The sequence below is a fragment of the Marmota flaviventris genome, chromosome 7, assembly GCF_047511675.1.
Source record: "Marmota flaviventris isolate mMarFla1 chromosome 7, mMarFla1.hap1, whole genome shotgun sequence".
Classification (NCBI taxonomy): domain Eukaryota; kingdom Metazoa; phylum Chordata; class Mammalia; order Rodentia; family Sciuridae; genus Marmota; species Marmota flaviventris.
Window position 1 is genome coordinate 86,738,686 of NC_092504.1, and position 27,131 is coordinate 86,765,816.

The following is a 27,131-nucleotide window of genomic DNA, read 5'->3' on the forward strand; positions in this document are numbered from 1 at the left end:
AGTGAAGTCACCCAAAATGCTTATTAAAACCACAAAAGGCAGTAAAAGAGTAGAAGATGAATTAGAGCGAAAACCGTAATTATGGCTATGGTTTATTTAAATTGAATGTATACATTAGAAAAGGAAGATTTAAAATCAGTAATCTAAGTAATAGAGACCACAAATAAAAATAGTAACAAATATTGTAAATTTGAACTCAACTATATCAAGATCACTTAAAATACACCAACTTAAAACACATATGCCCCAACTGTATGTTTTCTATGAGAAACTCAGTTTAATATAAAGATACATACAGATTAAAAACAAAGAGATGGAGAAAGATATACCATACTAAGGCTAATTAAAAGAAAGCAGGTATAGCTATACTAATTTCATGGAGAGCAAACTTCAGAGCAGTGACAACTCTCAGGGATAAAGAGAGCCATCATTTAATGATGAAGAGGTTAATTTTTCAAGAAGACACAACAATCTTCAACATATCTATGCCTAAAAACAGGATCAAATTGCATGATACACAAAGCTGCAAGCAGAAAGAAATAAATGAAATCACTATACAGTTGGAATATTTAATGTCCCTTCATCCATAATGGAACAGATGCAGAAGACCAAAAAAATGGTAAGGACATAGCTGAACTCAACAGTACCATTTATCAACTGGACAAAATTGTCATCTATAGAGTAATCCAAAACAGAATAACATGTAGTCTTCTCAAACTCACCTGGAATTCACTACGTAGGTCACAGTGGCTGTGAACCACAGATCCCAGTCAATCATTTTATCAGATATGACCAGATAGTTCATAAAACACTTCTTAACCAATTTAAAAGAATACAAATGACATAAAGTCTGCTCTCACACCACAATGAATTAAACTAGGAATTAATAACAGAAAGCTAGAAAATACCAAATAACTTGTAAACAAAACATTTCTAAATAACAAATGGATCAATGAAGAAATCTCTAGAAAAATAAAATACATCTTCAACTGAGTTAAAATGAAAATGCAATTTTTGAAAGTATGTGAGATACAATGAAGCTGTACTTTGGGAGAAATTTATAGCATTGAGTGCATACATTAGAAAAGAAGGAAGATAGGAAATCAGTAATCTCAGCCTCCATTGTAGGAAACTCAAAAAAAGAAGAGTAAGTAGAATTCAAAGAAAGTAGAAGAAAAATAAAAATTAGAGCAGACATTCGTAAAATTAAAAACAAGAAATCAATAGAGAAAATCAACTAAATCTGAAAGTTGTTCTTTGAAAAGATCAGTAAAATCAATAAGCCTCTAGACAGAGTAAAAAAAAGAGAGCGAATACATTATTCATTAGAAATGCAAGATATGACAACACTACAGTTGCAAAGGACATTAAGAGTACAGATGATCCCTGACTTGTAATTTCCTGACTCTATGATGGTGTGAAAGTCATATGCATTTAGTAGACACCATACACTTGAATTTTGAATTTGGGTCTAATATGCACTAGGACACTCTATCACTATGGTGGGCAGTGGCAGTGAACCACAGACCCCAGGCAGTCATGATATCATGAGAGTAAAAAACTGACACTCTGCAGTGTTTGTGTGGTGCTAAGTTATGATGTCTGGTACATTAGGAATGTCAATGCATTTTTTACTTAATGAGATTTGCAGCTAATGATAAGTTTGGATGCAAACCCATTATAAGTCAAAAATCACCTGTATGATAAAAGAATAACTGACAAGCTTGACCTTGACACTCACAAACTTGAGTGTCTAGATGAAATGTACCAATTGCTTGTAAGACTCAATTTACCAAAATTCACACAGGATGAAATAGATATATTGAGTAGATCTATGTCTATTAGAGAAATTAAATCATTAAATAATAAACTTCTAAACAAAAAACACCAGGGCCAGATGAGTTTACTGATGAAATATACAGTAAACTTTTAAGGAATTTCTAATTCTCTACAATGTGTTTCAGAAAGTAGAAGCAGAAGGAATACTTCCTATATTTTTCTATGAGCTCAATATTACCATAATATTAAATCATATATTACAAGAAAAGTCTCCAGAACAATATCTTTCGTGAAAATTGATGCAAAAATCTTCAGCAAAATATCAGCAAATTAAGTACAACACTATATAAAAAGAATCACAAGTAGCTTTAATTTATCCCAGGTATGCAATGCTGGTTCAACATCTATGTCAATCATATCACCAGGCTAAAAAAGAAAAATAACATTAGTTTATCAGTAGTTGTGAAAAAAAATGACAAAATCCACAATGAACTTGTGATGAAAATTCTCAGAAAATGACTAAAACTTGTTAAATTGAATTTTTCAAGGAATCAGTCCATTTCAACTTGAAAAACAACACCTACTTGTATAAGCTCTCAGGGTAATTCAGTGCAATAAAAATATGGATAAAAACCTCAGTGGGCCAAGCACAACTTAAATTTATTAAGACCAATTTTCTGCCATATATATAAAGTAAGGGCTTGATATAGTAATTTAGGTTCATTCCTAGAAAAAGCTTTTTTACAACTAAGCTTTTAGCATTATATTTCTATCCACCATGCCTGTAATAGGTTAAACTATTAAAGTCACTCAGCAAGGCCTAGAAAGATTAAACCTAAGGTTTATAAAATACAAACCCACTTGGTCATATGCATTATGATCAGAAATAAAAAAAATTATTCATGATTATAAATTATGCAGTGCTGGAATATATAGAGCTAGGAGGATTGGATGGGTGATCCTTCCAATAATAAAGATAACAAGTCTAGAGATTAAGTACAGCCACAAACCATGCAGGAAACTTGAGGCCAAATGCCACTAGGAGAGTAACTAGAACAATACCTTCCAGGAGTATATTACTTTGGGATGCATATAAGCATTTGTAACCATAGATGATAGAGAACCACTGTGAAAGCATAGAGAGAACAGATTATGAAGCCTATTCTGGCAATCTGACAGGAAACACAAGAATTTTTCTACTAGAGACTTCCTGTTATAGTTCCAACATATAAAGAATTTGATATATATCACTCTAAGGCACAAACATGAAACGCCTGAAAGAAATTAAAACCATTGTGTTTTCTTGATCCTGTCAAACAAATAAAGTAGTAGGGAAAACCATCCCCCCAAATCTGGAGAAACAGGGAAATCCCAGTTCCATCTGACACCTGCTTACCTAGAACAGAAGCCAGCAGAGTCATAGACATGAGAAAATACTTAATGGTGATTTTGATGAATTGCTGGAGGCTGAATGTAATATGACATGAGAAAGAAGTTTCTAAAGATTACAGTTTTAGTGGGATCTAAGAAACTGGTTCACCATCCAGTAGATACTCACTTAACTGAGTCCATGAGATGAATATATGCATACACAAGGTTATATAAATTGGATTTATTTCATATATATATTTAAGCAGCAAGGGACAAAAGGAACCGAGGATCCATTATGAGCTGAGTCTTAGAAAGCCAAAGCTAAGGAAAGCTGCCCAGATTGGATAGAAACTTACCTGTGCTCACTTATACCACATCACAGGGATTTTGAAAGGGAGCCTGTCCTGAGTTACTGCAGGGATCCTGGAACTCATTGGCAAAACTTGGAAGAGCATCCTGTTTTCAGGTGAGAGGGAAACAAACTAAGGTTGACTTGTGCAGTTCCTTTCTAATTCAAGATGCTACATTCCCTAGGAGAGACAGGAACAAGCCCTGGGCTATTGGGTTTAAGTTCTTCCTTGACTCTGGATATTGTATTTCCAGCACATACCATGGTTATTCTTAAGAAGTTTAAGCAAGGAAAGAAGGAGAGAACTATGTCAGTCTCAAGGCCACCCAGAGGACTGTCCTGCAGGTCCCTACACTTTCATGGATTTTTACTTTTAGGAATCCCACCACTTTTTAATGGGAAATTTCTCTCCTTGCTCTGCTGTGGAAGGAGAAGAGTAAGCATGGGGGAAATAAAACCATGATGTTCTCCATAACAGAGACCTACACTTCAGGGGAACAGATTTTCCCAGAGTCTTCTCTCATCTAAGGCCAGATAATTTTCCTCATTCTAGCTCTCTCTTCCTGTCTCACCTTAGAGAGGGGACGGGAAGTAAGACACTTGTGAATGTCACACCCAGGACATAGGCAATTAAAAGACTAGGACAGAATCATAAAATGTAGAGGGCACTTCCCCTCCACCCTACCAGAACACCAACAAGTCTCCAGTGTAATAGCAGAGAACCATACCTCAAGAGCTATAGGACTCAGACTCTGGATAAAGGAGACTTCTTGGGGAAGCTCACAGGTAACACAGGAGTCAAGCACAAGTGCACTAGAGGGAAACCTCTGGCACAAAAACATGAACACAGTAAACATTAACAGAACCTAACTCATCCTCATATTAACATAAATCTTCACAGTTAAATTCCATGAACTCAGTACTAATTACTCAATGCAATAAGCCTAGTTTTCAGGGGGGAAAAAGCTAGAATCCATAACCCCCACACAAATTAAAAATAATTTGAAGAAATAAACCATCAGAGCCATACACAGGTATGATACTGATTTGAAGTTATCAGGTAGGGAATCTAAAATAGCTATAATTTATATGTTAAAGGTTCTACCTGAAGAAGTTGTGTACATGAACGAACTCATGGGTAATATGCACAGAATATGGAAACTGTAAGAAAAAATCTTCATGCTTTGGGATATAGCAACAGATTCTTTTGTTGAAAATATTTTTTTCTCAACAAAGGGCTTTATCAAGAAAGTGAAAAGATAAGCTATAGAATGGAAGAAAATATTTTCAAATCCTATCTGATAAAATTTAATATCCATGATATATAAAGAATAGTTACTACTCAACAATAGAAAGAGCAACAACACAATTTCAAAATGAGTAAAGGACCTGAATAGTTATTCCTTCAAAGAAGAAGGGATGACCAACAGGTATGTGAAATGATGTTCAATACCACTGGTTATTATGGAAAGCAAATCAGATTAGGATAATTTTAAACAAAAACAATGGGAAACAACAGGTGTTGGCAAGAATGTGGAGAAATGGAAATGGGAACCATTGTACATTGTTGCCAGGAATGTAAAATTAAGCAGCTGCTGTAGAAAGTTTGGCAGCTCTTCAAAAGTTCAAATATAGAATTATCTTATGATTCATAAATTCTACTCTTAGCAATATACCCAAAATAATTAAAAGCATAATTTCACAAAGGAATTTGTAAATGAATGTTTATATCAACATTTCTCATAAAACTAAAGTGAAAAAACCAAAATGTTCATCAACAGACTAGCAAAGAAACAATTTGTGTTAATACATGCAATGAAATATCATTCAGTCATAAAAGTAACAAAGTACTGATATATGTTGCAATTTAGATGAACCTCAAAAACATTATACCAGGTGACAGAAACAAAATACTAAAATTACATATTACATCATCCTTTTTTAAAAAAATACTTTATTAGCTGTTGATGGACCTTTATTTATTTATATTTGGTGCTGAGAATCAAACCCAGTGCCTCACACATGCTACAACCCCAGCCCCTCCATCATCCTTTTTATATGATATATCCAGCATAGGCAAATCCACAGATAGAAAGAAGATCTGTGATTATTATGATGTGATTGGTAAGGGGAAATGGAGAGTGATAACTTAATGACTATGGGGTATTTTTCCAGGGATAGAAGTTTTGAAAATAGAGATGTTTTTTGCACTACATCATAACTACACTAAATGCCACTGAACTTTACATTTTAAAATGGTTAATTATATGTTAAAGAATTTCATTTCAACAAATCCAAACACTAGATATCAAAAGAACAAGACAGAAACGAAGAACAACTATGACAAACTCATCAGCATACTGGACACAGATAAGAAAAAAATTAGTTAACAGTAAGATGAGTCGACAAAACTTCTCAAATGGAAGTGGAAGAGAAAAAAGACATGAGGGAAAAAACAGAACAAAATATCTTAATAGGACAATTTCAAAGATATAACACATGTTATTAACATATCAGAAGAAAAAGAGAGAATACAGCAGAAAGATATTTAAGGTAATAAAAGCCAATAAAGTTCCAAAAGTAATAGCAGATATAAAACCATATATCTAAGAATTTTGAAGAACATCAAATAGGAAAAACATTTAAAAAATCCTACATTTAGGCATACAGTATTCAAAATGCAGAAAACCCAAGACAATGAGCACATCTTAGAACAAGATGAAAAAGGAAACCCAGATAAGCTTACCTATAGAGGAACAAAGATAAATATTATGAAGGACGTCTCATAAGAAACCATACAAACAATAGAGCGTAGTAAATATTCTAAGTATTGAAAGAGAAAACCACTGGCCTAAAAATTTATATCCAATGAAATCATCCTTCAAAAGTGAATAAGAAATAAATCATTTCTCACACAAACAAAACCCAAGAAAATTAGCTGGCAGCAGGCCAGGCCTGAAAAAATAATAACAGTCCTTCAGGTTTGAAAATGTTAATAAAAGTAATAAGTAAGTGTTCATAAAAGAAAGGAAGTCACTGGAAAATGAATAATTGAAGATAAAATAAAATCTTTTATTTTTCTTATTCCTAATTGATTTTTAAATGACTATAGTAATTATAGAAACAATGTATTTTGTGAATGCAGAGTATGTTTAAGTGAAATGAATTAATAGTACTATCATAAATAATAGAAAAGAGAACTTGAAAATATTCTGTTTAAGATGTACCCCACTCCCCACGGCTGCAAAGAAAATAATATTGCAATTTTAGGAGAAACCACAGAATTTACATGAACAGCAACATGTTGGACTTCAGTTTTTAGTTCTTTACTCAAATGTCATGTGATTCTTTTTTTTTTTTTTTTTTTTTTTGCAGGGGTTGGGGAGGACCCAGAATTGAAGTCAGGGGCACTGGACCACTGAGCCACTGAGCCACATCCCCAGTCCTATTTTGTATTTTATTTAGAGACAGGGTCTCACTGAGTTGCTCAGTACCTCGCTTTTGCAGAGGCTGGCTTTCAACTTGCCATCCTCCTGCCTCAGCCTCCCAAGCCACTGGGATTACAGGAGTGCTTCACCAAATCCACCAGTCATTGTTATTCCTGAAATAATTCTGAACTATGCCAAATTCTCCTTGACTTTAGAATAGAAGCTTTCAGTGAATCTTGCAAAAGCAAAACTTCAGGTAGAGAAAGTTCAAAGTAATTGAAATAATCAGATCATGTTGCCAATTTCAAGGTAAAATTATTAGTACCCTCTTCCCAAAACTGATTAACTGATCAGTTAATATCTAGCATTGTGTTTGCCAAAAGTGAGAAGTAAAAAAAAAAAGAAAAGAAAATAGGAAAGAGAAAAAATATGACATTAAACCATATTCTTGTCTTTGAAGAATTTGATTTAGATGGGAAAACAAATGTTGTGCCTTGTAGGAAATCTCCCTCAAAAAAGGGGGAGAGGCTTCTTCAGGGAATAAAGTTGGTAAGTGTTTAGATGTCTTCATCCTTTGTACATAAAGCTGAGTTGCATTTAGGAGAAGGATACTGCCTTCTTGTTATCAAGGAAAGCTGAAGTAGAAAACTGCAAGATGAACTGCCACACGGATTTGTTTGCAAGAAAATCCCCCCACTCCCAGGAGTAGAACAGGCAGCCATAACCTAATCTCAGGCTCTAAATGAAGGAGCTCACAGTTGGAAATAGACATTTTCTTTTATTTTTTCCAATCTACAGTGAAAAGGGGGGATAAAATTGAGGAAAACTGCTCTCTAAAACTTCTAAGAGAAGGGCTGTTATCATGTTACTTCTGTCTCAATAGCTCTCCCAGCTCTTCATGATTACTGCAGGCACTGTCTTATCCAACTCTATCAAGCCCAGTTTTTGGTCAATCACAAAAAGACTGTGACAAATAATTTTTAAAAATAAAAATTACAAATGGCAAAATTATTCTTTTAATGCACAACCCTTATGTTGGTCTATGCCTCCATTTCCTGAGTAGGTCTCTTGTTTGGTGTTTTGTGCTACTTTTCTAGTATCAACCACACCCATAGTGCACATTTTACCATTTTGACCCTTGGAGGAGAGCCTAAACTTGGAAACATTTACAAAGCAACCCAAATAAAGAATGCAAGTGAAAATTTTCATTTTCCCCACCTATATTACTAATATCTAATTCTGTATTGATGTTTTTCAAATATGACTCATATCTAATAAGTCCATCCAAAGCATTCAACTTGGGTTTGGGGCATGTGCACACACACCTGTGTTGTATGCACAGACACATACATATACTTTCTGCTTCTGTGGATTGGTTCATATATCATGCACTATACTGATCAAAGAGAATTTGTTCTGCCTTCTTATAGAATTAACTATTAAACTATGAGTAAGTGGATGAGGCAATCTGAATATTGCTTTGAATTTTTAAACTTTTATCAAAGAAATATGTGAAAATAATTTAAGAAGTCAAAAAAAATTAAATAATTTTGCTTGCAAAAAAAAATTGGGAGACCCATTTTTATACCACTCAGTTGCCAAACTCCACAAAGGCAACTCTTCATACCATTTTTTTTTTTAATTTATTTTAGCTGGGCATGGTGGCATACGCCTGTAATCCCAGCGGCTCGGGAGGCTGAGGCAAGAGGATCATGAGTTCAAAGCCAATTTCAGCAAAAGTGAGGCGCTAAGCAACTCAGTGAGACTCTGTTTCTAAATAAAATACAAAATAGGCTGGGAAGGTGGTTCAGTGGCTGAGTACCCCTGAGTTCAATCCCTGGTACGGGGTTTGCAATGTAGATAATTAAATTACACTTTAACTTTCTTCCACTACCATCTTCTCAATTCTACACACATATACTATTAATTTTCAATCCTCCCAATATATTCACTTTTGTGGAATATTCTACATATATACATTCTTATGCATTTGTAGATGAGATTTAGAATCTATGTAACATATATATTTTCTTTTCTTGGATATCTTTGTGCTTTTCTTTGAGTTTATTATAGTCTAGATTTTTGTTTGCTTTGCCTTAATTTTCAAGTAGCAGCAACCTATGCCAATCTCTCACACTGAACAGGGGAACTCTTATTGCAGGTAACCACATCTGACTTTCTGACTCTCAGTGTCCTTTTAGGTCTATCCCTCCTGAAACTCTATCCTGATTCTGTAGGCTCATGCACAGCTGTTGACTCAGAAATAATTTCCCACATCCTCTTTACTAGACGTCCTTTTTGTCATGTCCCATTTCTTTCTTATATTTTACTGATTTTCATTTACTGAAGTATGTCTTCCATTGATTTTTTAACAGAAGCACATTAGGAAAATCATTATGAATTCTTCTTGTTTAAGAATGTCTCTCTTGGGGGCTGGGGTTGTGGCTCAGCCGTAGAGCGCTTGCCTCACATGTGTGAGGCACTGGGTTCCATCCTCAGCACCACATAAAAATAAATAAACATAATGAAGGTATTGTGTCCATCTACAACTAAAAAAAATGAAAAAAGAATGTCTCTCTTATTTGTATCTTCTTGTCTTAGTTTACAATTTGGTTGGATGAAGCATCTAAGGTTGAAATCATCTTTCAGCTTCAGAACTACTATTGTAAAATCTAATGATACACTTATTTTCAAATCTGTCTGCATGTTTCTTCGCTCTGTGGAAGCTTCTGAGGACTAAAATTCTATGAAAGTGTGCCTTGATAGAAGTTCCTTGTCATTTATTGACCTCAACTGTTTTTTTTAAATATATATCTGATATCTACATTCATCTCTCCTGGCACTTGCTTTTTTTGTATTTCACTGGTTATTTTCTCTCAGCTGTTTTCTCATTCCATTTTACCACAACTCTATTAGACAAATACAGAAACTTCTGAATTAAACTTCTAATTTACTACACTTGTTTCTACAATATTCTAACCCTTCATTGTCCTATTCCTCTTTCTGTGCCAGTTCCTCCAACCCATTTCTCTACCAACATTTCTTTTGACTGTTTAAATTTAAAAATGTTTATTATTCCCAGAAAGTTATTTTTTGATTGTACTCTATCCTAGTTTTATAGATTCCATGTCTTCTTACATCTCTCTGAATATTATCATGGATCATCAAATGTCTGATAATGGAATCGGTTGAAAAAATAACATGACACATGTCCTGAGTATATATTGATTCAATTTGTCTTATTTATTCATGTACTTGGATCTCACTAAATAAAATATATATGTATTTGGGTATGTGTGCATATGTGTATATTCATACATGAAAATAATACTGTTTTCTAAACATATAGTGGATGAACTGAATAGTCTGTATTTGCAAAATATTTTTGTTGGACTCCTTTAATTTTAAAAATCTAATCTTTTTGAAAACAACTTGCAAATAACAAAAGACTTAATGCAATATTTCAACAAGGCAATGTTAAAGTTAACAATTTTGTCTATGTAATATTAGGAGGAGTTACATTGTATTTTTTTCTCATAAGATCTGTGACCATTTGTAGTATTTGTGGGTGGGTTTTGGTGATAAGATTAGAATATTTTATAGGTAAGTCAAAATGAATATCAAGTAACATGTCTGTCTGTTTTAAATGGTTGCAACCAAAAGAATTTATTTTCTTCATAGATAATTAGATTAGAACTTATATTTTATACATCTAACTACTAGTAATTATATGATTACCTATTAAACCTTTGGAACTCATTCTGCAGGTTCCAATAAACAATTAAAAGGAAATTTTATCAAGTTAAGCTAGTGGAGGGAAAGCTCCTAGAATCAGGAGTATTTTGAATAGATTTTATGTACTACTTAGAAACATTACTGACTATGAAAATGTCATTTACTATTACTGAGTAGAGAAGTTCTACATATATGTAAATGAACATTTTCTTTGGCCATTATTTGAATATCATATATCATGATAAATTTGGTCAACTTCTTTTGAAATCAAAACTTCTTTTGACAGTATAAAAATATACTGTTGTCCATAAAATAATAAAGCATAACATATTGATTATGTTAAATACTTAATAAATAGAAAGAATAAAATATCATAAATATATACAAAATTAAATTTATGTATCTTTATGTTTGTATATATGTATTTTCATGTGTGTGTGTGTGAGACTGTATAGTAGTACCCACTCAACCCACAATCCTAAATAATGCTCAGATGCCTCTAAATGTTCTTTTGATGTTTGGATTTAAACTATATTTAGAATAAGCATCAAGTGTTTTGGTTTAAAAATTATTTGAATTTTTGGAATAATATAGATGGAATAATTATTTTCAGTTAGAACTCTCTTTTTTCTTTTATGAAATCATAGTTTATATTTTAAAATTTTAAAAGTAGTCCCAATATTAAATTATCAATCTTTAAATAATTTATGCTTGATTCTTACCATAATTTCTAATAAATCAAACATTCTTCTCTTTCATTTAACACTATGCCTTTAGTCTTCCTAAAAGTATATTTGGGTTATTAATGTTTTTCTTCTAAATTTGAATTTCATATTACACCAATGGCATTGGCTCACATATTTAGGATAAAGCACAAGAAATGCAATACAGAGAGAGTACAATGTTATACTTTCATAGAGAAGTCCAGAACACATCAATAATTTTGCTCTTAAAATTAACTTTTTCATTAAAAAATAAATTAGTAAAAATAGTAAAAATAAATTAGATTTACTATTGATAAAAATATGAGTTTAAAATCAAAATTAAGGCTAAATTTTAGATTGTATATTATATTAAATTGTTTGTAAAACTCACAATGCTATCATTTTGTCTCCATCTTTCTATTTTTATCATAAACCTAATTTGAATGTTACTGGACTTGTTTCTTTTTATACTTGAAATCAAATAATATAGTAAGTGAATGAGGAGAGGAAAATACAGAAATATTATTCAAAGAGTAATTCCTCAATATTTTGATGACTTTTCAGTTGACTACCCTTCTGATAAATGTTCCTGTTCATACACTGTGAACACATGAAATTACACCCTAACCAATGTAGCTTTCACATGCAGAAGAAGTAAGGAAAATAAATATATCAAAATACTATGTAAAATTAGAGTGCTATGAGCTGATGACTGTAAGTGGGCTGTTCTAACAATTGACCTTGGCTCTGTTTTAAAGTAACTTTCTCACAATGAATCCCATTATTATAAAAACCTATATAATAAACGCTTGAAGCCTGCTCATTGTCAGTCCTCTCCCATCAGTCCTCTCCCATCAGAAGTCCCTGCACCATGGGTCCCACTTTTCTATAAATAAATAAATAAATAGAGTGCTAAAGATTTTCATCAGTCAAAAAACTAATGAATGGTTTAAGAGGTTATTCCCTAAGTCTTTAAAACACCAAGACTGTACCATAAAAAGTGATTTTTATTATTTCAGTAACATAGGGAAGCAGCAGCTCTTCCTTACTTCCAAAAAACAGGAGGAAAGGATTCATTACTAATCACAGTCAATGCCCCAAGAAAGAACACAAGTTTCCAAAGCTATGTGATGTGCCTAAGAGATCCATGAATTGTGAAGGGATCCAGAATATCATTTACACTTTGTGGTGTTCCACAGTCAGGTTGATTTGCTTCTGAAATAGTATCTTATAAGGTTCTATGCTGTCAGCTTGCACCAGCCCAATCCCTAATTGCTTTCACAAATCTAAAACAAAATATAAATCAGTCTTCACGACAGGACTTTGACTTGCACAGTACTAGAATTTCAGAGCTAATCCTTTTCTAAAAAAATCTTCAGCTCTTTAAAAAACCCAAGGAGATGACAACTTAATCTGGTATGAAGGTGGCACAAATGAGAGGAAAATGGGAGAGAATGACTCTATCTCTACTTTAGTTGAAGCAATGATATAAATTTTAAAAAGTGGTAACAATGTAAGTTTTATTAATAACTCCAGTGGCTTCAGCAAAGGATGTACAGTATAGTGTATATGTAATTATAGTCTCTGTATTAATTTGGTCAGTTAGCCTGACATTTTTTGAACCCCAGTAATCTGGTTGATTTGTTCTTTTAATTGACTAGTATCTTGTTTCAGAGAAACTATCTATATTGAAAGCTCCAAATAAAGCAAAAGTTACAATACAAATTTTGAAGTACAATTTCAACTTATATTCCAATATCCTAAAATGTCCAACTATTAAATATTGATTTTGATTATGAATGTTTGAAATAAACTAACAAGTTGATTAAAAATGTACTGAAGAAGGTAGAGGTTCACAGCAGCTTCGAATACAAGCTAAGCTCTTCAATTTATTGTTTCTGCCTCAGCTTTCTGTCTTTTCTTCCTCCTCTTCCTCTTCTTCCTCCTCCTCCTCATCGTCCTTATCCTCCTTCTTCTTTTTTTAAAACAGTTCTGGGAATCAAACTCGGGGCTCTGCAAGTGCTCTATCACTGACCCATAGCCCCAGTCCTTCCTGTTTTCTTATCTAAAAAATAAGATGAACATAATAACACACACTTGATTGGGGCTTTTGTCAGAACATAAGGCAATTAGATGAACATCTACCACATCACACCTTGTGATAGTATTGCTTGCTATTTGTTCACAAAGTTTATTATCATTGATGATTCTCTGTGACATAAAGCGTATTCTAATAAGTGGTTTAAAAAGAAAAGACTATGACAGTAATGATCCATTCTTTTGTAAATGTTATTATCTACCCACTTCCACAAACTTGTTTAAAATGAAGTCAAATTATAATAAAAATATGATATTTCATATTTTCCATGTGTGGACTAGCATATGTAATACAGGTGTCTCAGTCTGTTCCTGCTGCTATAACAAAATACCACAAAGTGGGTAACTTGTAGATAATAGTCATTTGTTTCTCACCATTTGGAGGCCAGGAGATCCAAGATCAAGGCATCAGCAGGTTTGGTGTTGGAGGAAGGCTCACTCTCTGCTTCCAGGATGGGATTTTGTGGCTGTGTCCTCACAGGGCAGGTGGCAAACACTGTTCTTACATGGAGAAAGGATAGAAGGGACAAACTCACTCATTCAAGCTCTTTTACAAGGCACTAAACCAACCCTGAGAGCGACCTCCTGCCCTAACCACCTTGTAAAGGCCTCACCTCTTTAAAATGCTACATTGGGAATTAATTTTCCTGCATGAATTTTGGAAGAGACACAAAAATTCAAACCATGGAAACAGACTTTAAAATCAAACAGACCTGAGTTAAAACCACAGCCTTGAAACTTGGTAACTACTGCAGAGGAATCAATTTCACCATACAAATGGCCCCTAAATCTCAGTGACTTACAATAGCAGGGATTCACGTCTTGTTTTAACGATACACACGTGTCCAGGTTCTTTTCATTTTGGGACCCAGGTTCACAGAGCTTCCTTTACTGAGAACATTGCCAGTCACTCTGGCTAAGTGAAAGAAGCATGGCTGAGCAAGAAGCAGCTGAGAAACATTCAACTCAGAAGGACCCATTCTGAGGACATCACACAGCACACCTGAATTCAACTGGACAAGGAGTGGACATTGAGTCTGTTCCCTCTATGCCTTCCACCATGCAAGAACATCGCATTTGCCTCTATTGCTGGACACCAAATCTGTCCACACCTTCCTCCTGGACTTCCCAGCCTCCAAACTGTGAGAAACAGATATCTGTTATTTACAAGTTTTCCAGGAACTGAATTCATCAAAATATCTGTGTGATCCTGAACTAGGCAGTCATTTTCTTGGTTTCACTTTCTGTATCTCTATACATTGAAGTAATAAGACTGACCCAGAAGATGTACAAAATATGCAGTGTCTGGCACATAACTGAACTATATTCAGTAAGTGTTTCTTTGTGTCTTTTCCTGGCCCTTGTTTTACTTCTAAGTTTGGTCAGTGGCTCTGGGCACATAATTTAAGATCTTTAATCAGTCTTCTCATTGATTCAAAGAAGTTATGCAATATATATTTTCTCCAGTTTCTGAAAACTCTGTAGTTCTACTATTCTATGAATTGTGAACTACATGGAGTATGCTGGTTGAAATGATAGTTGAGGATATTTTACACAGAATCTTCCTTTGTAAAGGTTGGTTTTGGACTTTTAAGGTAAGAATAGCAATACTGAAAGACTTCAGAGCATTTATGATTTCTAGTTTATGTTGTGGTAGGCTGTAAATATGCCTGTATCCCAATCCTAGAACCCCTACCTGTTCTAGGGCAAAGGGGAGTTTTGCAGGTGGCTAAAGAATTTGAGATGGGGAGATGCATTATTTGGATGAAACTGATACAATCACAAAAGTTCTTAAAATAGGGATTAGGGAGAATCAGAGAAGCAGCTGTGATGACAGGGTCAAGAATGCAGTGATATGCTCATGAGACAAGAAGTAACCTGTCCACCAACCTGTCCACAGTAACTTATCCTTCTGGAAGCTGAAAGAAGTGAGGAAACAGACTATTGCCTGGAGCCTCCAGAAGGATCTAGCCTTGCACAAACCTTGATTTTAGCATCTCACTTTCATTTCAGACTTGTGTCTGAAATTTGTGTCGTTTTAAGCTACTAAATTTATGCCAATTTGTTATAGCAGTTAGTAGGAAACTAATACATATGCCAAATGGGAGAATATTTTTTTTTAAACTTGAAGATACCTGTATCATTTCAAAGAGTGAAGACTTTAATAAACTTTTTAAATAGATATACTTTGGAAGAACAAAAAATGTGTATTTAAAAATTGGTTGCTTGTTAACTTTTAATGATTTTACTTACTTTATTCACTTAGAAATGGAAGTAGAAATCAAAGAAACCAAAGATTAACCTCTAATGCAATTTTAACCATGATCTTGTATAATGTATTTAATCTTCGAGTTTCTTATTTTCATTTCTTTATTCCCATGTTGATATTAAGTCAAATATTAGAAAACTCCCGATGAAGGATACTGTCACACTGCCAAAAGATTATGACTGAAAGAGCCATATATAAAATCAACAAGCCACCAAATATTTCACCAACCTGACCACAAATACCAAGACAGTTTCCATCTCCCACAGCCCTTCTACCATTCTCCATCTCCTCAGTCAAGGAAAACATGTCCATACCACATACACTCCAAGTCTAACTATACATAATGATTCCCACAAAATTCCCCCAAAGAAGGAGGAACATGGCCCTACCTATTAAAATCCCATCTGCCTTACCTGATTATATTTTCTCTTAACCAATAGGGCCAATTTAAAAAATCCACAAGTATTTAAATTTTCTTAGCCAAACAGTATGCTGTTATGAAAATGTAATTTTTAATAATTTTTATTACAATAACTTTCTAGAACTAAGAATATAGATTCACATAAACTGATCAAAAATTATCAATATATTTGTTCTCTAACACTATAACAAATTACCATAAATTTATTCACTTAAAAGAACACAATTTATTCCCTTACAATTCAGTAGGTCAGAAGTTTAGCATGGGTCTCCCTGGGCTAAAGGAAAGTGTTGTTGGGTTCTTTATAGAGGCTCCAGAGGAGAATCTGTTTTCTTGCCCTTTTCAGCTTCCAGAGGCCACTTGTAGACTTTAGCTCAGGACCTGGTCTTCCATCTTTGAAGTCAGCCATGTCACCTCTTTCTGAAAATGTCTTTCATTGTCACATCTCATTAAATACAGATAGGAAAATTTCTCTACCTCTAAAGGAATCATGTAATTAGATTGGAGCCACCAGATATCTCAGGGTGATCACCCCATCTCAAAATCTGTATCCTAAATCAAATCTGCAGTCTCTTTAGCTATGTAAGGTAACATATTCACAGTTCCAGGGATTACAGAGTGGGAATCCTCAGGAACTACTATTCTACCTACCACACACAAGAACACACACAGAGAAAAGTGAAATTGAACTCCATGGGAGACTGGTGTAAGTAGAAACATGATGACCAAAACACCAGTCAATTGAGCCAAATTATAAGAAAGAACATATACACCAGTTATTTTGTGTTATCTGATTAAATAAAACAAGCAAGTGTTTCCTACCAGAATTGGCTTCAGTTGGTTCTTTACACAGCTACCTTACGTTCTCTGTACTTTAAATGTGTGACGAGGAAGGTGGAGAGATTGAGAAAAGAATTGGAATCAAAACTAAAAGAATATCATTATGAATTCTGAATTCCCCAATCTTGAGAAGGATAGACATCATTGAGAAGCAAGGTGAATGATTTGAGATGTTGCCATAAACATACTTGAATGCCTGGAGCTTCTTCCACTCATTCAATTAACAGAAATATTTTGTTCCTGAGATGCTTCAGGACTTGGATAAGGTACTACAAAGAGATGGATGAGCAAGGCGGAGATTGTCCTTGTCTTCATGTTACACATAGTTTAGCAGGGAAGGCACATGTTAAAGTCATGATATCCACACGATGAGGTATTGGGCTGAGCCCATGAATAGGCAAAAGCTCTAAGTGGACATATAAAGACATAAAAGTGAAGAAAAAGCATTTTTTGAGTGATCTCTTTGTAACAAATAATAAACTTCTTTAATTCAAATTAATAATAGTGATCCAAAAATGTTGATAATGACTGATGGTGGAGAGATTTGACTTCTTGAAAGCAGATCTATACTAAATTCATCTCAGGAGCACAACTAAAACACAGTTAGCTTTAGCTAAAAAGCATCAAATGATGTTAAATGTATGCCAACATGAAATTACTTTTAAAGTATAGTATTTGTTACGATCAAGTAGTACTTTAGCCAAGACTAATACTGGGCCTTGAGGTATGGAAACTGCTCTCAGTTCTGTGGTATGCCATGGTTTCTGTCCTGTCCATCATGTGGCGTACCACCAATTAGAATGACTGTACATACTGCTGCCAATATAGCTAGTCATGTCTTTACATTAAATCATAACCCTCTACTTTGCATTGGCAATATAACATGAAAGAGCAAAAGAAAATGTTGGAAAGTTCCTTTTGGTACACATAGACATTTCTACAAATCAAAACAATGTTTAAAGTTTCTCTCATAATTCCACCAAACTTCTTACCCGAAAGTACATACTTGGAATAACAATTTAATATCACTGTATCAATGTTTCTCTCTCTCTCTCTCTCTCTCTCTCTCTCTCTCTCTCTCTCTCTCTCTCTCCCCCACCCCACCCCCCAACTTTTTTTTTGTTTGTATATGCCTGTGTGTTTGTGAGATAAGTTATGATACACTGTTTTGTATCTTGTTTGTTGTTTCTAAATTTGTGGATCACTTTTTTACACTGTAGATTTTACTTTGGAAACTCCGATCATAAATTGACAATAAAATATTCTAACATCAAAATTAAACTATAAGTTGACTGTAAAACACTCCAACAACCAGATTTAACCATAAGTTATTTAATTTTCCTTTCTTTGTGGAAGTTACTTAGTACTATTTATTATTAAGTAAAGCTGTGATGAACGCTGCTTTACTTAGTTTTGTGTGTGTGTGTATTCTTATGATAAATTCTAGAAATGTAGTTATGAGTCTAAAGGTATGAATATTGTATTGCTCTTTATACAAAATGTTCTCCAGGAAATCTATACCAATACGTGTTCTTAGCTTATATGTCACAGCACCCTTTACAATATGAAATTTTCACAGTTATTTTATTTGTCAATCTTTAATTTTTGCTGTTTAATGGAAAATACAAATGCACCAACTCCAAGACGACCTGCAAGGATTCCTGTTTTCTGCTATTCATATCCTTGCCTGATTCCTTCCCCTTGAGTTCTTCTGAATTCCTGTTCTGTCTGAGTTGTGCTGCTATAAAAAAAAATACTACAAACTGTGTGACTTATAAAGAATAGAAATTTATTTTTCACAGTTCTGGAGGCTAGGAAGCCCAAGATGGTGTCTTGAGTATTATATTCTACACATGATGAGGAACAAAGTTCTTTGTTTCCATGGCAGCAGGGAGGAAGAGAACAAATACACTTCCATAAGCCCTTTTTATAGCAGCATTAACCCATTCATAAAGACAGAATCCTCATGACCTAAACACCTCCCATTAGATTCCACCTCTCAACACTGTTGCATTGGAGATCTAGTTTCAATCTGCATTTTGGTGGGGAAAAAAAACATTAAAACAATAGCAATTCCTGATTTGCTTCTTTTGAACAGAATACTGCAGAAACAACAATGGGATGTCACTTCCAAAATTAGGTTAACAAAAGACAGTGGCTTCCCAAGTAGCTGCTTGTTTTCTCTGTCTCACTCCCATTCTAAACTCTGAGGAAAGCTGCCATTGTAATTAGCCCTGTTAAAAGCCATACATGGCAACAACTGATATCTCTTGCCAACAGCTAGCAAGAGTCAGCTGAATGATATCAAAATCAGATCTCAGCCCAGTCAAACCTTGAGGTGACTCCAGCTTAGCTGGGTATCTCCATCACAGCCTAGTGAGAACAAAATAAGCCATGCCTGGATTCCTCACCTACAGAAAATATGAGGTTATTAATGTTTGTTAGTTAAGCCACTAGGTTTGGGGGAGTTTATTACATATTAAACAGACAAATTAATGCAGAAGGTTAATGGTTACCTTATAACTATTTTAATTCTAATTTTAATGGAGTCGTGTCATTTACATAGATTGTGGTGTGTTTCAGTGACTTACCCTTTATACATTTTTTCTAATTTCTTATAGTGATTATCCCCTTTTATTTTAAAGAGATTTTTTATATGTTAAAATTCTACTGGCTTCACTGTCATGCATAATTACTAATATTTTTCCATCTTATTATTTACCTGTTTCTTACAATGGTGTTTTAACAAGAATAATTTTTAAAACTATGATTGAAATTCTTTCTTTTTTTTATTTTTCAATAGAAACATCATTTCTTAGAAAACATGAAAAAACTCTAATTAGTAATTAATATTCCATATTTATTTTATATCCTGCCACTTAATGCCTCTCTTAGTTCTAATAGTTTATCAGCAGACCCTCTTGGGTATTCTAGAAAAATAATCACATAATCTGCTAATAGTGATGGATTTGCATTCTTCCTGAGAGTTATAAGTTTTATATATGCCTTTGTCTTATTTTCTTGGTAAGAACTTTCAGAAGATATCAAGTCATGAATAGTATTAATGACCACAGTTGTTCCTCGTGTCTTTATTTAAAGGATTGGTCATAGTAGATCACCTTTAAGTGAAATTATTTATATAATCATATATTATATGCAAAGAGGTATATGATAATATTTTTTAAAAACAGATAATAGTCTTATATTCACTTAGCTGTTTTTTATTCCTAGGACACTAATAATTTCTATTTGTTTTACATACTGAATCAATGAAGTGTTATGTGATACCTCTCCTTTGTGAAATGTACTGATGAGTTACAATAACTTCTGCTATGGCAAGCATTCTATGAATAGATTGGGTCCTGATGGTTGCTTTTTATAAATGTCTACTCCCTGTCATTATAAGGTTTCATGAGTAACCCCTCTTTCTCTGTGTATGGGGATTTCATTGTTTTAGGTGAGCAATGACTATTTTTAAACATGAGAAATCATATTGCACATTTATGCTACTTTGATGGGCTAATTAGTCTTTCATCCAAACCCAAGGGACAATCTAAACAATCAAGAGAATCATATGAAACATACCTATGGAGAGCCAACACTGCCCTTGGTGCATTTGATTGACTGTTCTCAAGTATTATATAGTTGTTCCTGCCCATGACATCCCATCCTTACTTGCCATCCAACCTTTCCTCAAAGGCTGTAGTAGCTGTTGCTGGTGAATCCAGATTGATGGGCCTATCCTTATCCTTATCCATATTCTATAAGTTTTCTCTCCTTTGTATCTTTTACCTTTCTCTTCTTGTCTGAGGATCTATTAACTTCACATTCATTTCCTTTTCTTCTTCTGCAAAATTTACTCCTCCAGTGATCTTCTAGTAAATTCACTTATATTAAAATATAAATGAATGACAAAAACTTTTCAAAAAAATTTTTAAGTATAACTTGAAATATTTACAATTAAATGGTGTTTGAAAATTAAGGAGGAAAAAGTGATTTTTTTTCCCCACAAACTAGGTAGCTAAGACTGTTACACACACTGCATATCAGGCTTATTTTGTCAACTAACTCACAATGCAAGGCCAAGCTAATACACATCATTTGTACATAGTAGAACACACAATAATAGCACAGTTCTTAGTCTTAAATGCATAATCAAGTGCCAAAAGGCAATTTTTCTCTTTGCTATTATTCTTCCTTACAAGAATATAAGTGTATTATTTTGAATATCAAGAGCCATGTGTTTCCCTTCATTTCCTGAAAGATAAAGACATTCTTCAAACTCAAGAGAGCAACTGGGCATGGTGGTGCACAACTGTTACCCTGGCTATTCAGTAGGCTGAGATAGGAGGATCTCAAGTTTGAGGTTAGCCTCTGCAACTTAATGAGAACCTGTCTCAAAATAAAATATATATATGTGTGTATATATATATATATATATATATATATATATATATATATATATATAAATGATAGGCTTAGTGGTAGAACATCCCTGGGTTTAATTCACAGGTGTGGGGTTTTTTTATTTTTTAATTAAGAGGTCAATGTGTCTACAAATCTTTAGACTCACATTTTATTAAAAGATCGTTCAATGGGCTGGGGATGTGGCTCAAGCGGTAGCACACTCACCTGGCATGTATGCGTCCTGGGTTCGATCCTCAGCACCACATACAAACAAAGATGTTGTGTCTGCCGAAAACTAAAAAATAAAATATTAAAATTCTCTCTCTCTCTCTCTTTAAAAAAAAAAAAGATTGTTCAATTTGAATACTTTTCAAATATAGGGAAACTAGTACTTTAGCCAGACTTATTTAAAAAGTCTTGAAATGATAATTTTGTTTTGAATATCTAAAAACAATACACCTGAAAATTGCTCTGTTTGGCAAAAGTAATTATGCTGAAGCTAGTCCCCCTAAACCAAGGGCACCATATATCCCATTGACATAAATCTTGCCTTCTCTATGAGGCTCTCCCTAACCTCATCTGAAATCCTAATCCACCAAGCCCTGTTTCTAAATTCCTAACCTTACATTTTTCTTCATTGCATTTGCTAAGATCTTGTACATTTACTTTTTATTTTATATTTTCTCTCTAAACATAAGAATTTAAACTTTGTAAGAGCAGAGACTTTGTTTAGATCATTGCATATCCATAGCCCCTGTACCACTGTCTGGCAACAATCATCCCTTGGTAACACATCAGTTGCATAAATTAGGGACATTAAATATTTGTGAAAATATGAAGCAAGTGCCTAAATATGGGTGGTGAATGCTCAACAAATGTTTATGGCCTTTGAAAAACAAATTTTTCACAAGTACATATGGAAGCAATTAATGTAATGTAACTGGAAACACATCTGTTATATTTATAGCATGTGATGTTATATATTTATCCAAGGACAGTATTAGAATAAATTTGGATTTTGGTTAAAAATATATTGAAATATTGATCTATTTCAGTGGTGTTTATTAAAATATGCTTTATTAAAATATTTAATCTAATATTTTATGACTTTGAATATTCCAATATTCCAAAGAAAACTAAACATGTGTTAAAGAGCATTGGACTTATTAGCTTTACATTCCACTAGTTATTTTCTTTAATATTCAGCAACGATATGTAATATGTTGTAATATAATTTTATTGTGGAGGAATAAACAACCATAATAATTGATTAAATGTTCAAATTCTTTCTTTCTTTTCTTTTTTTAAATTTTTTTTAGTTATTGATGGACCTTTATGCTATTTATTTATTTGTATCTGATACCGAGAATCAAACCCAGTCCCTCACGCACACCAGGCAAGTGTTCTACCACTTAGCAACAACCCCAGCCCTACATGTTCAAATTTTAATTAAAATTCACTTGTCATGAAATCGCACTGCTTTCTGTTAAAACAATAAGGTTTCACATCATAATTGCTAAAATATTTTTGGTTCCATTTTCTGTAATCAAAGCAAACCAGCTCTGCCATGCAGAAATTAAGCATGCTAAATTTACGAAATTTATTGTGAGAATAAATGGAACTCCCAATATTTCTTCCTTTTAATTAAAATATGGCTGGATTTTGAAATTCTACTATTTGGGGATCTCATTATTCATACTCTTCTCACTTTTAACTCCACAGAAATATTTAGAAAAACCTAATTTGATTTTGAAAATACTTGACAGATAATTAGTTCTGCAAACATTGCATGCTACTCAAAAGAATCACATTTAAAACAAGTTTCTCTGTTGAATCAGAGCAACATTAAGCTCAGTTACAAATGTACCTTCTAATTGTTTAAGGTAACAAATGGCTGCTTACTCTATGCTGGAGTTTTAACAGATTTCAAATCCATGCTTATTACAACCCAGAAGAGATGCCACAAGGTCACAGGAAATATTTTTTTCCATACAGACCATTGCAAAGCATGTTAATGTGAAGCCCAGATATCATGGAAGTGTGACACGCCAACACAAAGCTGGAGTCCAGGAGCGCCTGTGGTGGTGGCAGGCTACAGCCGTGCACAAGTGCTTGCAGCTGCAGTGACATGGTGCTAAGCATGTTTTAAGACTAGTCCCAGTCGAGCGGCATCTTATCCAACCAGAAACAATCCCACAATCCAGCTCTTTTTAAGTGATCATCCTTGTATCATAACAGATTAAGGTTGCAGCTACTTTGGATTATGTTTAATCTAACCTTTATCCATTCACATCTTCACCTGAAACTTACAAGGACCAAGAGTCAATTGCCAGGGCATAATTCACAATGACACTGATCTTTCCTTCCTCACTCTAATTATCTGGATTAAGAATAACACTTTTGAGTAATTATTTTCACATTGGATAAACATTAAGCTTTCCTGGATTTATCTGAGCTTTTTCCTAACATGAAATAGATCCAACCAGGCTTATAAGAACATAACTGACAGCAGTGACAGCTTAATCAAGGCAACCCTAAACAACTAAAACAATAAGGAAATGTTTATTTCTCATTGTTTAGAATATTCAGGAATCAGAAACTTAACAAATTAAGAGGCAAAAAAAAAGGTCCACATTCAACAACCAATTGGAATGTTTTAACTTCCTTTTTCTTTCTATATAAGCATTCAGCAATCTGCAACTGAAGTTCAAACTCAGAGAAACTGAAAGCCATCATTATGATGACATAAAATTGACAGACTGATACCAGCCATGAAAACTAAGTACCTTCATTTTCCTAAGCAATGTAATGTCCTAAAGAGAAGGAACACATTCCATTACATTATATTTGAATCAATTTTCTGAAATCAGAATTAAGGCACATAAAGTAACTTGCCATTATCACTTCTGATGGCTATTTTTGATCATTCTGAATTGTCTATCCAAGATTGCACACAATCCCTAAAATTGCTATCACAAACAGCCTGGAAAAATCTTCCAAGCTTGTCTTTGAAACTATCTAAGATCATATACAATTACACACTAAAATCACATCACAAAACCCAATTACACTTTGGCTTTGCAGATCCACAGATAACCTCTTAAAGAGCAAACTCCCTCACTGTGTCGACCTCTGACCTCAAGCTCTTTTTCCAATCTGCAGCAGCAGCCCTGCATGTTTTCTAGCGTGCAAAGAACCCAAACTCGGGTTAAAAAAAAAAAATACCCTGTAGGACTTTTGAAGGGTGCCAAGTGTTTAAGGTGAAAGTTGATATTGCTAATGTTTTATTTCTGACCTTTTACTATAATATATATTGTTCTCTCACTTACTTATAACCAAACAATTTTAATGGAGAAATTTTCATTCAGTACGCTTGCTTTTAATGGTTTCATAGTTCATAGGCAGTAATATTGTTTAGCTTCAAAGAAATATGATCACTGATTATTTTAATCGGATTGAAAAACACAGTGTAAAAGACAGATTTCAACCAAATTCCAAATAAGCATTAAAATGAGAAGAATAAAATAAGTGAGCTGCCTTTTACAACAGCTATCTCCTACAAGTCTTTGATTAGATGTTTGTTAATCTGAATTTAAAGCATTATAATCATGTAGTACATAATTCTCCATAAAACCGGGATGGACTCTAATATTATATGGACTCTCCACCACAGAGTCTAAAGAAATCACCTAAGAGAAACTATAGAATGATTATTTGTGGCACTTTCTGTGGGTGAATATGAGTAGTAAGGTAAATAAGTCATCATCTTATTCTACATGTGAAAAAAGACTCAAATTTTTTGCTAGCTCTTCTTCTCATTTGGGGTCACTACAGTTTTACTTACCTGCTGAGTTATCTGTGCCCTTAAAATTCTTCACCTATCCCATAGCAATCTTGAGATCATAAGACTTTTCAGAATGTAATGGTACTTGGAAGTCATCTGTTCTAACTTCCCAAACCTGACCTCTGTACAGTAAGCTAATGACTGGTAAATGCTCCTTAGAATATCCAGGGTAATGATGCCAAGTTGGTAGCTAAGTCAAAGCTTTTCTTCTGCAGTTGTCCTCCTTTCAAATGAAATATCTAGATTTTGTCTGTAAGATGTGAACAAAATAAAACTGTCATGACATTTAAATCATGGCATCTTCAGTAATTGGCCATTCCATGCTCAATTCCTTGGAGATATTACTTAACACATAGAAATACCCCTGTTCACCGCCTCAGAAGGTCCAGAATGAGTCAGGAAACATTGGGCCTCAGAAATGTAATGTCAGCCAGGCGCGGTGGTGCAGGCCTGTAATCCCAGCAGCTGGAGAAGCTGAGACAGGAGGATTGAGAGTTCAAAGTCAGCTTCAGCAAAAGCGAGGTGCTAAAATACTCAGTGAGACCCTGTCTCTAAATAAAATGGAAAATAGAGCTGGGGATGTAGCTTTGTGCTGGAGGATCCCTGAGTTTAATAATCCCCAGTACCCTCCCACAAAACCATGCAGTGTCAGCAAGAACAAACCACTAAGAATTTTGAAAAATATTTCCTTAGAAGAACAATACACTGGAATAAAAAGGATGATAGAGAATCAATATGATCAAGATTAAATGAACATCCTTGGGAGTTCATAAACATGAGTAAGTGCAAATATTTGAGTTCATATCTGAATGATGTATTATAAAAAAATAATGTTCTGATTTTTTAACCTAGAATAATGTATCATTTCCAAGTGTTTTTTTTTTTTCCTTAAAATTAGAATGCATGGATATTTATTCATCTATCAAGTCAGGCTAGCTGGTTGCTTTATGAGATCAGGAGCTATATTTTTGTGTTTAGTACGCGCATTGACAGTTATTAGTCAAACAAAATTCTCAAGAGTACTCAGATATGTGAAATAATGTGAGCTGCAATTTAATTACTCTAATTACTGATATCTAAAATGCCATCTACCATTTGAAATCATTGTGAATTCCCCCTCATGCCCATCTTTGTCCCTTCTGTAATGATGAAAGAAAACAACTTTTAATGACTGAGTTTCTAAAGATCTGCCAAGGGTACAAGAGAAGCATCTGCAAATGTAGGTAAGATTTCTGAAATCTGAAAAGACCAAAATATATTCTAGGGTCTGAAAATAGTCTGACATTGGGAATGTAATACTAAAGAAAAATTTAAAGAAATCAAAAATAAATTAGGTGCTTGGTGGACAAAGGTGTGAAATCTCTAACTGCTGACGATGCTTTATAAACATTTATGTTATCCTGGGGCTGCTCATACTTACGGACTTCCTGAACACTATATAATTTCACCCATTGTTGTATGAGCCGCATTCCTCATACAAATGTTGTAGGAGCAGTGTAAGGCATGTGTTCTTGACAATCTGGACAATTCCTTCTTGACAGTGCTTAAAGAGAGGCTGAGGCTACATGACAGCCCCAGATGGTTTGTAAGTGAAGAGTAGAAAAAGCAATATAATTGATTTGGTGCTTGTTGAGATGCCCTAAATGTTCAGTTTCAACTTGTACCTAATCCATCGATTCCACCTTTCTTATTCCTACTTCATTTTTTAAAAGAAGCCCCAAAAGGGATTGGGGTTATGAGTCTAGTATTTTAAAAATATTGCAAAAATTTTGCTGGGAAAACAACTGCCTCACAACTTTACTGGTAAATTGCTAAGGCTGTTTGACATAGATGTTTAATCTCTAGAAGGCTCTACAAAGATGATTCAAAAGTCTTGGTCTCCCCTAA